General features: G+C 41.3%; 1 protein-coding gene across 2 annotated transcripts in view; it reads left to right on the top strand.

Annotated features, from left to right (window-relative positions):
* The window catches only part of OSTN (osteocrin), a 36784-nt gene extending 35851 nt beyond the window's left edge, over positions 1-933 (top strand). For both annotated transcript variants that reach the window (XM_069083634.1, XM_069083633.1), the window contains exon 5: positions 730-933. The gene's annotated coding sequence lies outside the window, so the exon portion shown is untranslated. The remainder of the gene's footprint in view (positions 1-729) is intronic.
* The last annotated feature ends 12292 nt before the right edge of the window (positions 934-13225 follow it).

Raw genomic sequence — 13225 nt, 5'->3', positions numbered from 1 at the left:
GAAAGAAAAAGTATTGTACCCACCATTCAGAGGAGAAAATTGAGGCCTAAGAGTTTATGGAACTTGTGCATAAGCATCAATCAGAAGTGCTGAAGTTGAGACTCAAGCCCACACCTCCAGTCTTCAGGTGCAGTTACCCAAACCTGCATTCCTCCTTTTTACACAACAGTTGACAAGTGCTTCTGCCAAGGGGACTCCCTTATTCCATGGAGCCATTCCAAGATGTTGAGATCCTCTGGTCAAGATTAGGGACTGTATTAGCAGCGAGTTCCATCTATCTGCACATTTGGACATACTCTGCAATCTCTAGGCTTAGTGAATGGTTTGGGCCACTGACCAGTTAGGTGAGCTGCCCAGGATCACTCAGCCTATATGAGTCAGAAGTGGAACTTTAATCCAGAACATTCTGGTTGGCTTTCCATTTACTACACTATGCTTCCCCTGGGGGGGGGGGGGAGGGGAGGGCGGGATGAGATGAGAAATTAGGCTGAAATGTGGCTCCAGGAGCATCATGACACCATCTTTTATTAATGCCTCAGGAACCAAAACTGGGCCTGAAGTCATGGCAGGCCTCAGGTGAAGCTTCATGGCTGGAGATTCGGCAAGACTCAAATCTCCCTTCTCATCTTCCTGAGGAGCCTCTGGGCTTCAGATTTTCACTGGGGCTTCTTTCCTTTAGTTTTACTTTGGTCATTTTAACAACTTATTCTTTTTTTTTTCCTTCTGCAGATGCTGCTTTCTGGGACGACATGTGACAGAAACCCCAATGGAGAAGGCCTTCGTCTTGTCCTAATAAATAACCCCCAGCAGCCCCATGTCCTCCCTATTCCTTGAAGCAAATCAGAACCCTGTCACTCCCCCTGAATGCAGCTCATTTCAGTGCATGGCACTTTTCATCTTAAACATTAAAGACAAATCTTCCAGGCTCTGCAAGCTGTCTCCAAAACCTCTTGTTTTATGAGAATCTGTATTTCTCTAAGTGTTGGCCAGAAGTTACATAGAATGTGTGGGCTTCTGTAGGACTAGGAGGGATAACTTTGGCTCAAGGGATCTTCACAGGGCAGATGCGTGCTAGAAAATTAAATTGCAAAGTTTTCATTTTTTGTTTGTATAGGTAAAGAGACAAGAGAATGATATCTATGTTTCTTTAGAATAATATGCACTTTTTTGGTTGTTGTTGTGAATAATTACCTGGTCATCTGCTTGGGACTCTGAAACTTGCTGGATCATTGCTATATGGCGGTGCCCTCCCCATCAGGGTCCAGCTTCTTCAACCATCCCCATTTTAGTCATATACTGGTAAGACTGGGACTGTTAGGAAAATGAACATCAGAATGGCCAGGTTTCTTCTCTTCCCAAGGAGTGTGGTAGTACCCTCAGTACTTCAACATGTTAACGCCATTTTTTCACTGGGTGAATGGGCTGCCAAAAACAGACTGCAGCTTGACCGAACTAATGCCCCTTTGCTGGCTCTCCCTGAACACATAAGAAAAATCATTGGAATGACAGTTCTAAGATTTACTGGTCCAGGGCCTAAGTCTGCCAAGTGCTGTCTGTGGTTTTATGCTGATTGGGAAAAACTGGACAGTTTGGTCCACATTGACAGAGGCTCCATTTTGACAGAAGAAGCAGCAGACAGGAGACGGGGTCATGAAGCTTCTAGGGGGAGGGCAGAGGTGGGCAACTTGGGCACAGGGGTATCACATTCTGCTCATAGAAAAAGAGAAATGATCTGTAGGCTGAGATGAACAAAGGCACAAAGGCCACTGCACATACAAGGGGATAAACATGAGAAAGACTGGGACAGGAAAATGCCAAAGAAAAGTTACCCGGAACCTCCAATAGCTCTAGTCACATCTATAACAACCCCATCATCACCAACAAAAGCAACAACTAGCATTTTTACAACACTTTAAGGCTCACAAATCCCTGTGGAATCATTATCTCATTTGATTGTTACAGCACCCCAGGAGGGGGAGCTTCTCTTATCCCCGTTTTGAGAGATAAGGAAAGATAAGCAAAGAGAAGTGAAGGGCTTCGCCTGCTGTCACAGCACGAGGAAGGTATGCTGTGAAATCTGAACTCAGGTCTTCCTGTACCCAGGCCCAGGGCTCTCTACTACCTCGTTGTCTGGGCATGAGCCCTTAGGCCAGGGATGGCTTCCCAGGTGCCCTTTATCAGTGTTTAGCACTTTTCTTGGGTACATAATAGAAGCTTAATAAGTGCCTGCAATATTGGATGGAATCTGATTAGTTTAGATTGGACTGAGCCATATTGGTTGGGTTGCATTGGATGTATTGGGTCATATTCATCTGAATTGGATTATATTAGATTGAACTGAATTGTTACTGGACTACATCAGACTGAATTGGATGAAAATAATGATCAACATTTATACAGTATGTTAAAGTTAGTATAGCAATCTCATTTCATCAGATTGGATTACATCAGATTAGATTTCATCAGATTAGATTACATAGGATGAGATTTCATCAGATTACATTACATAGAACTAGTTTAGGGTAGATTGCCTTCAATTGGATTTGACTAGGCTAAAATCTAGACAAATGTGGCTAGAGCAGTAACAAAGCACTTTTGGTGATATTAGGGAAAGAATAACAGAGGGAAAAGTAAAGATCCATTGGCAGATCTTGGATTTCTTAGTACTTCAAAACAATGGGCAAGACCACATATTTCATGGTCAATGGCTTGAAAAAGAAAATTGAGTCAGCTTTAAATACACACACACACACACACACCACACCACACCATATACCCCCACCCACCACATACACACACATACACACACACACACACACACACACAAGTTACACCATTAATAAAGTGCTGTCCTTACAATTACCCTATGAGGTAGATACACTCAGCATTTTTGTCCTTATTTTACTTATGGTAAAACTGAGGGAAATGAGGGTTGAAGTCAGAAATCCTGACCATCCGATGACAAGTCCAGGGCTCTCTCCCTGGAGCACTCCACAATCCCTCTTTACAGAGGGTGCTGTGGTGTAATCTGGACACCAAAAATTCTATTTCTCATTCACTTGCATCAAAAATCTGTCAGTGATAGGATGAGGTGGGAAGTGGAATCCTTAATTACGCAAAGTTTAAACATGCTCTTGAAAAACAGCTTGTGGTGATTAGACATCGATACAATTATTATGCATTAGTGTTTCTGTTGGCAAAAGTGACAGTCTATCTACACACTTTGTTGGAGAATGTAAGCTTCTTGAGGTCAGGGTATTTTTTTTTTCTTTTTGAAGTAGAGTTCCCATTAGAAATAGTATACCCAGCATAGTGTTGATATCCCCTCTCCTCCTGACTGTCATTGCTGGATTTGGTGTCAGATTTATTTTCCTCTCATAGTTTAGAGGAATTCTCTAAGACCTGATGATCCCTTGACTTCACATTCAGATCACATGGAGTTTTCCCCTCCTTTCTGGTCTGGGTATTTGCCATCTCAGTGGTTGGGTCCCATGATTACTCTCTGCCAGGAGAAATGGAAATAAATCTACTTCACCACAAAAAATGCCTTAAAATCAAGATTTTGTAGGATATAAACAAATTAACTATATTCTTGGTACTTTAAAAAAATGTTCAGATATTTATTAATTGCTCGCTGTGTAAGCCTACTATGTAATGTACACAAAAAGGTAAGAGATACAGCCCTGCCCTGGGAGATCATATAGTCTTCATATAAAATAGAATCTGCTGCACAAGATCAAACATAAGTGACTGCCGAAACATGGCACATGCAATAATATTAGTGCTCAGAGAAGGGAGAGACCATAATGTTCTCTCATTTTAGGGGCTTGTGACTTAAAAACAAACAAACCCAAAGAGTGAAGCATATGGATTTCTACAAATGACAGTCACATGTATCACTGATGCTAATGACTGAAGAATGAAGAGATGGGGAAATGGGGAAAAAAAAAAAGAGAGAGGTAACAGCTCTTGCTCCCTTTATGTCCCAACTACAATGCTATCTTGTACATGAAACTTGCGCAGTCCCTCTTGATCTTACTGTCTTCCCTCTAAGAACATCCCCACTTTATGCTATTTTTTTTAGATAGCACTTGGCATGCTGTCTCCTCACCTACATTTTGAGCTCTGAGATCAGGTTTTATTTTTCTTTGTTTGTTTTTTCTTTGTGTGTGTTTTTTTACCTTTCTTTGTAGCCCAAACACACAGCAGGTACTTACATTTATTGACAATATTCTTATTGACAAAATTTGACAAGGGGAAGTCTATAATTTGTGTACATAAAACCTTTCCAACACAGTAAAGTCTGATGAATATTGTCCATCCATCCATTTTGATATCTATTAGCTTTGGCCAAGTAAGTTTTACCCAAAGTTTGTCTTCTGTACCAGTGATCTCCAAATTTTATTTACTGCACACAAGCTCAGTTAAAAAAAATTTCAAGCCCACAGTCAAATCTGGCATATTTATTTACAAATAAAAATATATGTACTACTCAGCAAATAATGGTCTATCTGATCTTCCTATTGGAATTTCTAAAATGTTGTGTTGTTGTGTTAGGTTTTATTTTCAGATGTATTAATGAAAAAGAGAAGCAAAGAGGAAAACCATCTGGGAAATACAGGAAATCACGTAGCATTATTGGCTTCAATCTCTGACAGTGGGGCCAATAAACTTTCTCTTTTGAACTATAGCTTTCAGTTGTGGGAGAGGCATGGATTTGGTTAGTGGCTATCAAAGCATTGACTCCTAGGGTCAGTTACTTATGGGAACAGAGGCAGAGTTATTACCTCAGGACCATCCCTTCTGAAACTAGGACCCCAGGAGTATTCAAGGGCAGAACAGGTTATGTCTATTACTGCATATAGTCAATGGAATCTGAAAAAGGGCCCATTGGCTGCTGTCCAATTAAGGAGGTTCAGGATTCGAGTACATGGAATGCTCAGCACTCCAAGAAAGAGCCAAGGCATTTTCTTTAGAATATTTATTCAGAATATATGTATATATAGGCAAGTGAGAAAGAAATTAACTGGAGATAACAGAGTAAGAGGCTTAAAAATAGCAGAAAAAAGCAACTATGATAAATAGTGGATATGTATATATATATTTACAAGCACCACTGTTGTGGGGAAGCACCAATACCGACCACACAAGCTGTGGAATCCCGGTATAGACGTCAGCATCCACCATGGGAGGGTCCCAGGCAGGACTTCTCCTCCATGGGTGAGATTCCAATTTGGGGTCTGAATCTTACAGTTTAAGTAGTGCTGAGAACAAAGAAGGCATACTGCCAGGTGTTTTTAGCAAGCATCATATCTAGTGTAAGGCATGGGATGGAGGCTAATCCCTCCAAGCCCCCCACCCCCACCCCCAAGAGCGATGTCTCCTTGGAATGGCTAGTTCCAGGAATTGGGCAGTTATCATTTCTCTTCTCAACAACCTGGCCAGGGTCCCAGGGGAGAAGTAGCCCTCAAGTTCTCAGGATCCCTGTTCTCAAACAGCTCAGGGTAATAGAAAGGTCATGTTGAGTTGGGGCCTTGGTTTGTATAATCTTATTCCTCCCAGAGGGGATTCCCTTGCCCCTACAGCTGCTTGGATTAAGCTGGGGCATTGAATGATGAGTTTTAACTTGTAGATATTAAAGTGGAAAAATATGACTCCACCTTTATAAATTCACCCAAGACCTTACACATTCACACACACACATATGCCTGTGCACACTTGTATGCACAGACACAGACACACAAACACACACACACAAGAAATATGCTTCAGTTATTGGCCTTCTATGCATCAACATTGACTCAAAAGCATAACTCCCAAGATGCCGTTGATGCGCTTCCTTTTCCTAGGTATGACATGGCACAGTAGAGTAGTAAAAGGCAGAAGACATTTAAATATAGCAAAAAAAAAAAAAGAAAATCCATCCCCACCATGGCCCACTCCCCGATGGGAAAGTGTGAGACAAGGAGCCCTGCCCTACATGGAGTTCTGCTCCACAAACTTTGCCATGCAAGGCGTCCACTAAGGAATGCAGTGTGAGCAGATACACACACCCTGAAGGGCAGGGTCACCAACTCAGGGATGTTAGAGGGACTGAGGCTGGCAGTGTGGCTCGAAGTTGAGGGTCCAGGCGGCCATCACTGACACATAACTAGTGCACATGCCTAATAACCTTCATGCACATTAACTTAGATGTCCAGGCACAGATCATCCCTCCATTTTCTGAACATGGGACCCATGTTGACCCATGTTCAGGAGGAGGGAACAGGTCAAGGACAAACATGTAGTTGGTGGGTTATAAAGATTGTAACCCAGAGGAGCCAGGACCAATTCCAGTCCTGAAGAGAGGGACCAGGAGGAACCAATCCAGGAAAGGCTCAGTCTGGCTTCTGTTTGGTGCATGTGTGTTCCTTTGGGGTGATACATGCCCACTTCTAGCGGGGATCATAAATAAATGGTTCCTTCATTGACTTCAGCTCCAGTTTCCATCATACCTTAATGGAGTATGGAATTCCTCATGGCCTGGCATGCTGCTAGGGGAGCAGTGAGGGCAGTGGTAAGCCTCTTTAAACTTATTATCTCATTTGATCCTCACAATAATTGTAGAAGAATCTCAATGATCCCGCTATTATCCCCATTTTACATATGAAGAAACTGAGGTAAACAAGGTTAAACACTTCCCCAGGGTCATACAGCTGATAAGTGTCTGAGGCTAAATTTGAACTCGGGTCTTCCTGACTCCAGGCAAGAGTCTCTATCCATTGTACCACCTAACTGCCAATCTTTGAGAGTTTATAGCAGATAAAAAATAATTAGTAAAATAACAATCGCTCAGAACCCCATATTTGCAATAATCCTGTTTAGCCAGAGGTTTGGTTCTCTGACCTAATTTAAATTTTTGTACCTTTCCACTTATATTTATCTATATTTGATCTGACCTGTCTATATTTGAGACAAAAATAGGATACAGCAAATGTTTAGGTGAAAGAAATGAGTAGAGTTGAAGGATCAGAGAAAAAAAATGAGGCAGTTAGATGGCACTGAAGTCCTAAGGATTCATCTTCCTGAGTTCAAATCTGGACTCAGACACTTTTTAGGTGTGTGACCCTGGGCAAGTCACAACCCTCTTTGCTTCATTTCCCTATCTGTAAAATGAAGGAAGTGGCAAACAACTCCAGTATCTTTGCCAAGAAAATCCCAAATGGGGTCACTGAGAGTGGGACATGACTGAAAGGACAAAATAACAAGAACAATGACAATATTACAGTTTCTTTTACTAGGTGGACATGGAGAGACAAGGTTAAGGAGAGAACATCTTTTTTCTTGGAATTTGCCTCAGACGTTGGAGAAGTGAGTATACATGGCAGCTTTAGTCTGGCTTCAAGATCATGCCAAGCGAATTCATCACGAGGCTGGGGAGGAAACGCATGTCCTTCTTACTTGCAAATCTCAAACTGCTTGTCAGTTCTCAAGCTTCTGTGACAATCCTCCTTGAGTATGAAATTTTGCTGTCCCTTGCAAAATTGTGTGAAATATAACTACAATCAGGAAATATATCAAAAATCTCTTCTCTCTTAGCAGAATGAAGATGATGAGCCCAGCACACCAGGTAACATTATTCAAGTATCCACAGAAAAGGGAAATGGAAAACAACACAAAAATGCAATACAGAGAATCATTAGAGAGGGCCTTCAATGCCTGTAGATCTAAAAGACTCACTGAAATTACTACATGCACATTATCTCAATAGTGCTTGTATATTTATAAAACAAGATATGTGAGACAGTAAACAAAGTGACATTGAGTGAATAGATTTATAAATTTATCAAAATATCCAGATAAGATACACATGTTTGACCACAAACCCAAGCACAGTGAATTCTTCTTAGCCTGATAATATAGCAATTAGGCACATAGAGAGGAGAGAGTGCGAGAGTTTGTGGATACATCTTATTATTTTTAGTAAGGTATCCTTCTAAGCAAAAATGGTTTACAAGTATTTTCTCTAGTCCACTGGCCTAGGATAGTTTTGCAGAATTAAGGGCTATCTTATCTTTTCCTCCTCCTTCTGAAACCTAAACTATCTTTAATACAAGGCAAGACTTTACCTGCTGTTCTTTGGAAGGTGTGTGTTTATGTTTCTGTGTGTCTTTGTGTGTCTGTGTGAAGGGGGGCAGTATTTGTACTTGGATTATTTAACTGGAGTGAAAGGACAAAACTATTTGATACTAACAGAAAAGTAGATCAATGGAACAGAATAGTTATACAATTTACACCAGCAAATAAACATCATAGCCTTGCTTTGACAAGTGTAAAGATTTAAGATTTTAGAAAAAAGAATTCATTACTTGGTAAAACATTATTGGGAAAACTGGAAAGCAGCATGGCAGAAAATGGCCATGGACCAAGATCTCACACCATTTCCCAAGACCAGGTCAAAATGGAGCCATGACCTCGATATTGACATCTTACCAGAAAATTGGAAGAACATGATCATGTCGCATAGGGACAGGGGACAGCCAGCTTGTAAGCACGGCGACGTACACACGCGTGGACATGCAGTGCTAACATCATCTCCGAGGAGGTTAGTGAGGACGAGGCAGACGAACCGATCCCTCGGGATGCGAGAATGTTTCCAGATGCTGTGCCAGGCATCTCTGTGTGGGAGTTGAGCTCCTTCCATTTTATTTTTTCTCTAAGTAACTTTTCTTATAGTGAAAAAAATGCTCATAAATTTAACAAATGAAAAAGAAAATCCTTGGAACATTAGTCCCTTTAATCAAATAGTTTCATTGTTTGGTTAATTGGAGCAAGCTGGATGTGGGAATAAATGTCAGCCACATAAACTGTTCCCTGTCTCCTTAAGAAAGAAAGGGGGAGGGGAGGTCATTGCTGTCTAGAAGGTTCTTCCTTTGTGGAATATTCGTTGTGAAGTCTTTTCCAGGTGAACGATAATAGCTATGCCTTCCAAGATGCTTATTGGATTGTATTTTTAAGATAAATATCCACTATTCTGGTTCCCAGATGGAAATCTGCAATTAGGTGTCTCCGGAATGCAGAAGCAAATCATTTATAAAGGAGGTAGAAGGCTCAGAGTCTTGGAGTGAGAAGAAAATGGAGAAGCAAAGGAGAACGGAGTGATGTCTTTTTTTCTTTGATCATTTCAAGGAACCCACAAGTCTCATCATAAGGCCTTGAATGTTGATCTATTCCAGGACTCAAATTGCCTCTGCAGGGTTTTAAACTTGGCCACATAGGACATTTTTTAAATAAGTTTTTATTTATGTCGTCTGTTTCTTATATCATAATAGATATCCCCAGTATCCCTACCCCTTCCTCCCAGAGAGACATTGCATATGACAAATGGCATTTTTAGAGAGGAAAAAAAATAAACACAATTGATTTTTTTTAGTACATCAAAAAAGTTCCCAAATGTGTGTGATGTGTAAGACTTGAGGACTTTCCACCTCCACAAAGCGGTGAATGGTGTGTACATAGCCATTAACACCGGGTTTATTTAGTAGTCCAATAGCCAATATCATATCCCTCGTGGATCATTAGATGGAAAGTACGACATGGCAGGAAAGAACCCTAATCACACACACGCATGTAGAGACAATGAATTTCCAGGGCACAATGTATGATCAGAGCACATGTGGAGCAGTGTACATAGAGACATGTGTGTAATTAGGGCACTTGCATGCTGGTTAATGCTGAACAGTCACCTCTTCTGGTCTTACAGCTTTAGTCTACTAAACGCCTCTGGGATTGCTGAGCCCGGAGTTCTGAAGCTCTTCCTGCTGGCCAGTGAACCAGTGCTAGTCCATTTCTCTCCACTCTCTGCCAGGCACTGTGTAGTCTCTGAGGGACCTCCCCTTTGGCCTCTGACTACCATATCTGCTGCAGTGAGATCTCTCACAGTCCTCCGGGATCCAAGCTCCTAGGGAAACTGTTGTCTTCTGCTTTCAGGGGCCCTTGTACACTCATTAGCAGGCCTCGCCTCTGCAAGTGAACATTCCAAACTTTTGTAGCCCACCATAGTCTAAGGCCATGACAGTAGCATCCAACCAGAGAGAGAGCAGATGCCCCCGGTCCAGGATTAACTCTATCCTATTAACTGATTCTCTGAGTTTATCCCTCAAAAGTGCTGACCTCAGAAAACTATCTGCTGTGGAACTGGAACGTTTATATTGACTTCCATAAAATCTGTCATTCATAACTTTTATTTTGCTGTCGATTTTAATGACAACAACAAAACTATCTCAAAATGAGTGGGATGGGGAAACATGGCTCCCTTCGGCCCCTAGGAATTGGAAGGCAGGAAGCCAAGAGCTCTGTGAGGCCAGAAGTGATCTCTGCTTTGCCATGACCATAACTCCAAGACTTGGTTCTCATTCCCTAATGATGAGGTAGAGGAATGCTTGCGACAGATGGATCGAGCAGGATGCAGGGTGTGAGGTATGAGCTAAGATGTGGGATGTGACTGCACTGTGCATTGTGGCCCCCACCATGGACTTAGCTGTGTGGTTTCACAAAGCACCTGCAATTCCAGAAGAACTCTGCCCCTCCCGTCGCCTATTCTCTTTGCTCATCTGTATGAAAAAGGCACCTCGGCCTCCCTGCTATCCCAGGCATTTTGGAGACATTGACTTCTCCCATTCTCTTGTCCCCTTTCACCTATTCCTTACAATTGCATTTAAACCAGAGACCTCACCCCAATAACTGCCTTTGCCTCCTATGGGAAGCAGGGCCTCCTGCTCACGCTGTTTCTGCCACATGGAAGCAGACCTATTTGGGTGCATCCCCCAAATGCCTGCCTTTAATTTGAAGACTGTCAGAGTGAATTCTTTCAGAGCAATGGGACCTGCGCATCTATATTTCTCATCATTTCAGGTGGCACCCCAGCATTGTTGGGGTGCACCCTGAACTCATCACTACCTTTAATGTCTGCCCCTGCCAGCAAGTTATGAATCTTTGTTTAGCATTCATTCCAAACACCAAAGCACCAACCGTGGCTGATCTCTTTACAAAACAGACAGGTGCCTTGATAGCTTATTTCTACTCCCAAGTTCAGCCTGAACCAGATTGAAATGTATTTGGGAAATATTTAACAAAAGAAATAGGGACAACATAATAATAAAAATAAAACACAGATAATATTACATTTTAAAACTAAATCAGTACATTACTTGTAAGGATCGTGATGTATACTTTGGTTACCTTGTTGCTATTTTATCTGTATGTCAGCTCTCTGAATTAGTACTGAGAAGAACAACTGTGGATTACAACAGTTTTCCTGACTTCTAGATCCAATAGCAAAGGTGCACAATGAGCTTGGGGTCTACTAAAACTTCCAGTTCTTTTTTTTTTCACCCAAATAGCTGGTTTGCTACACCTCTCCTATTTTGTGCTTGTAAACTTGACTTTCTGAACCTAAATGTAGGACTTTACATTTATTACAACTAAACATAATCATTAATTCAGCTTCATTCTCCTAGCCAGCCAAAATTGTTTTGAACTTTGAATATATAATACGGTTGAGCGGCAATCCCTCCTTACACTGGGCTTCTTTTGTGTGCCTATTGTTTCTCCTGAAACCTTTGTGAGCAAGCATTGGTTTTTGGTTTTTGCTTTGTCATTTAATAATTAAAAGTTTATTGAATTGAATTGAATTTATTGTTTTCTGAGACTTACCATTTTCCTCTCTCTTACTATCTCCTAAGCCATTATCAAAGTTTTTCTTACTTACCTATGGAGAGAAATGTTCTTTAATGAAACAACTTCCATTGCAATTTCCTAAGAGTTCTTTTCTATTTTCTTCATATATGTATTTTTCAAGTCAATGAGGAATTGCTCTACTGAAAATAAATTGAAATGAAGAGCCTTTGTAGTCAAAATTGTAACCTATAGATATTGTTTAGATAAAACCTTACTTAGTAATTGCAAAATGAATTACATATCCAAATGGATAAGTAAGATTCTCTTACCTGAGCTTCGAGCCTCATTCTGGGGACTCCTGGCTTACCCATTCTTTCAGTCTGAAAGGGTTCTGTTCTCTTCCCTGAGATCTGGCAAGCAGTGTTTGCTAGCACCATTGTTTAACTTGCTTTTTCTATGCTAAGTTACCTGCTCTCTACCCCACCTTGCCTGCCAAATTCAAATTCTTTCTTTCAAAAGCAATATTAATTGGGCAGCCAGGTAGCACAGCGAGTAAGAGCACCAGCTCCAGTGTCAGGATGACCTAGGGATCAAATCCAGGCTCAGACACTTAGCACCCACACAGAAAAACCTGGCTGTGTAAACTTGAGCAAGTTACTTAACCCTGATTGCTTAAAAAAAAAAACAATATTAATTTATTTTGAAGAATTCCAAAAATCACTGGATGATGACTGTAGAATGCCTTTACCAGACATTGGAAAGGTTGTCCTATATTATTTCAATGCATTTCATTGCAAACATCTTTGTCTACTCAGCTGGGGCCAACTTCCTCATCTCATGAATCTCAAAACAGCCTAAAATACATCATAAGAAGAATGCTTGGAGATGTGTGGTTTGCTTGTATTCTTTTTACATGGAAAAACAAAAAGAAAACAAAAAATCAGCTAGAGGTCAGTTATGAACAATCCCCATCTCACTGATTTGCTTTTTAGAAACCAAGAGTAATCTGGGCTCCCACCCCACACCCTAAACAATAGGCTCAGTCTTTGACAGCTCACCAAAGATCTGCTTGACTTCCCTGTAAATATATGGCACCACGCCCTTGGCCAAAAGCACAGCAGGCCATACCTCAACACCAGGGGCAGCTATGGCTTGCCTCTGGCAAATTTTAGAGAACTTGCTGGTGTCAATATAAATTACCCATCTGAGACACAGGCAGATTTCAACCTGTGCCCTCCCAAAGTCCAGACCAGACAAAGGAGCCATTATGACCCTTTTTCGGGGGGGGGGGGGGGTGTTACACATGCCTAAACACTTGAAAGTTTATTTCGGCAAACTGATAACATGTTTTGCAGCACAACACAGCACAGCAAAGTAATTAAGAGGGAGTTGAAATGGACACACATTATTTGAAGAAATATTTTGTGTTTGTGTGTGTGTGTGGGAATGAATGTGTGTGTGGTCCTTGTGTGTATGTGGTAGTATGTGTGTAGGGCATTGTGTGTGTTGCGTGTGTTGCATGTGTGAGTGTGTATGGTGTTTGTGTGCAGGGCATTGTGTGTGTTGC

Source organism: Petaurus breviceps, unplaced genomic scaffold (genome assembly GCF_028583685.1).
Source record: "Petaurus breviceps papuanus isolate PSGF00001 unplaced genomic scaffold, PetGlider_PUasm1.0 173, whole genome shotgun sequence".
In the NCBI taxonomy this organism is placed as follows: Eukaryota; Metazoa; Chordata; class Mammalia; order Diprotodontia; family Petauridae; genus Petaurus; species Petaurus breviceps.
Note: the sequence above shows the minus strand (reverse complement) of the source record. Positions and strands in the feature narration are given on the sequence as shown.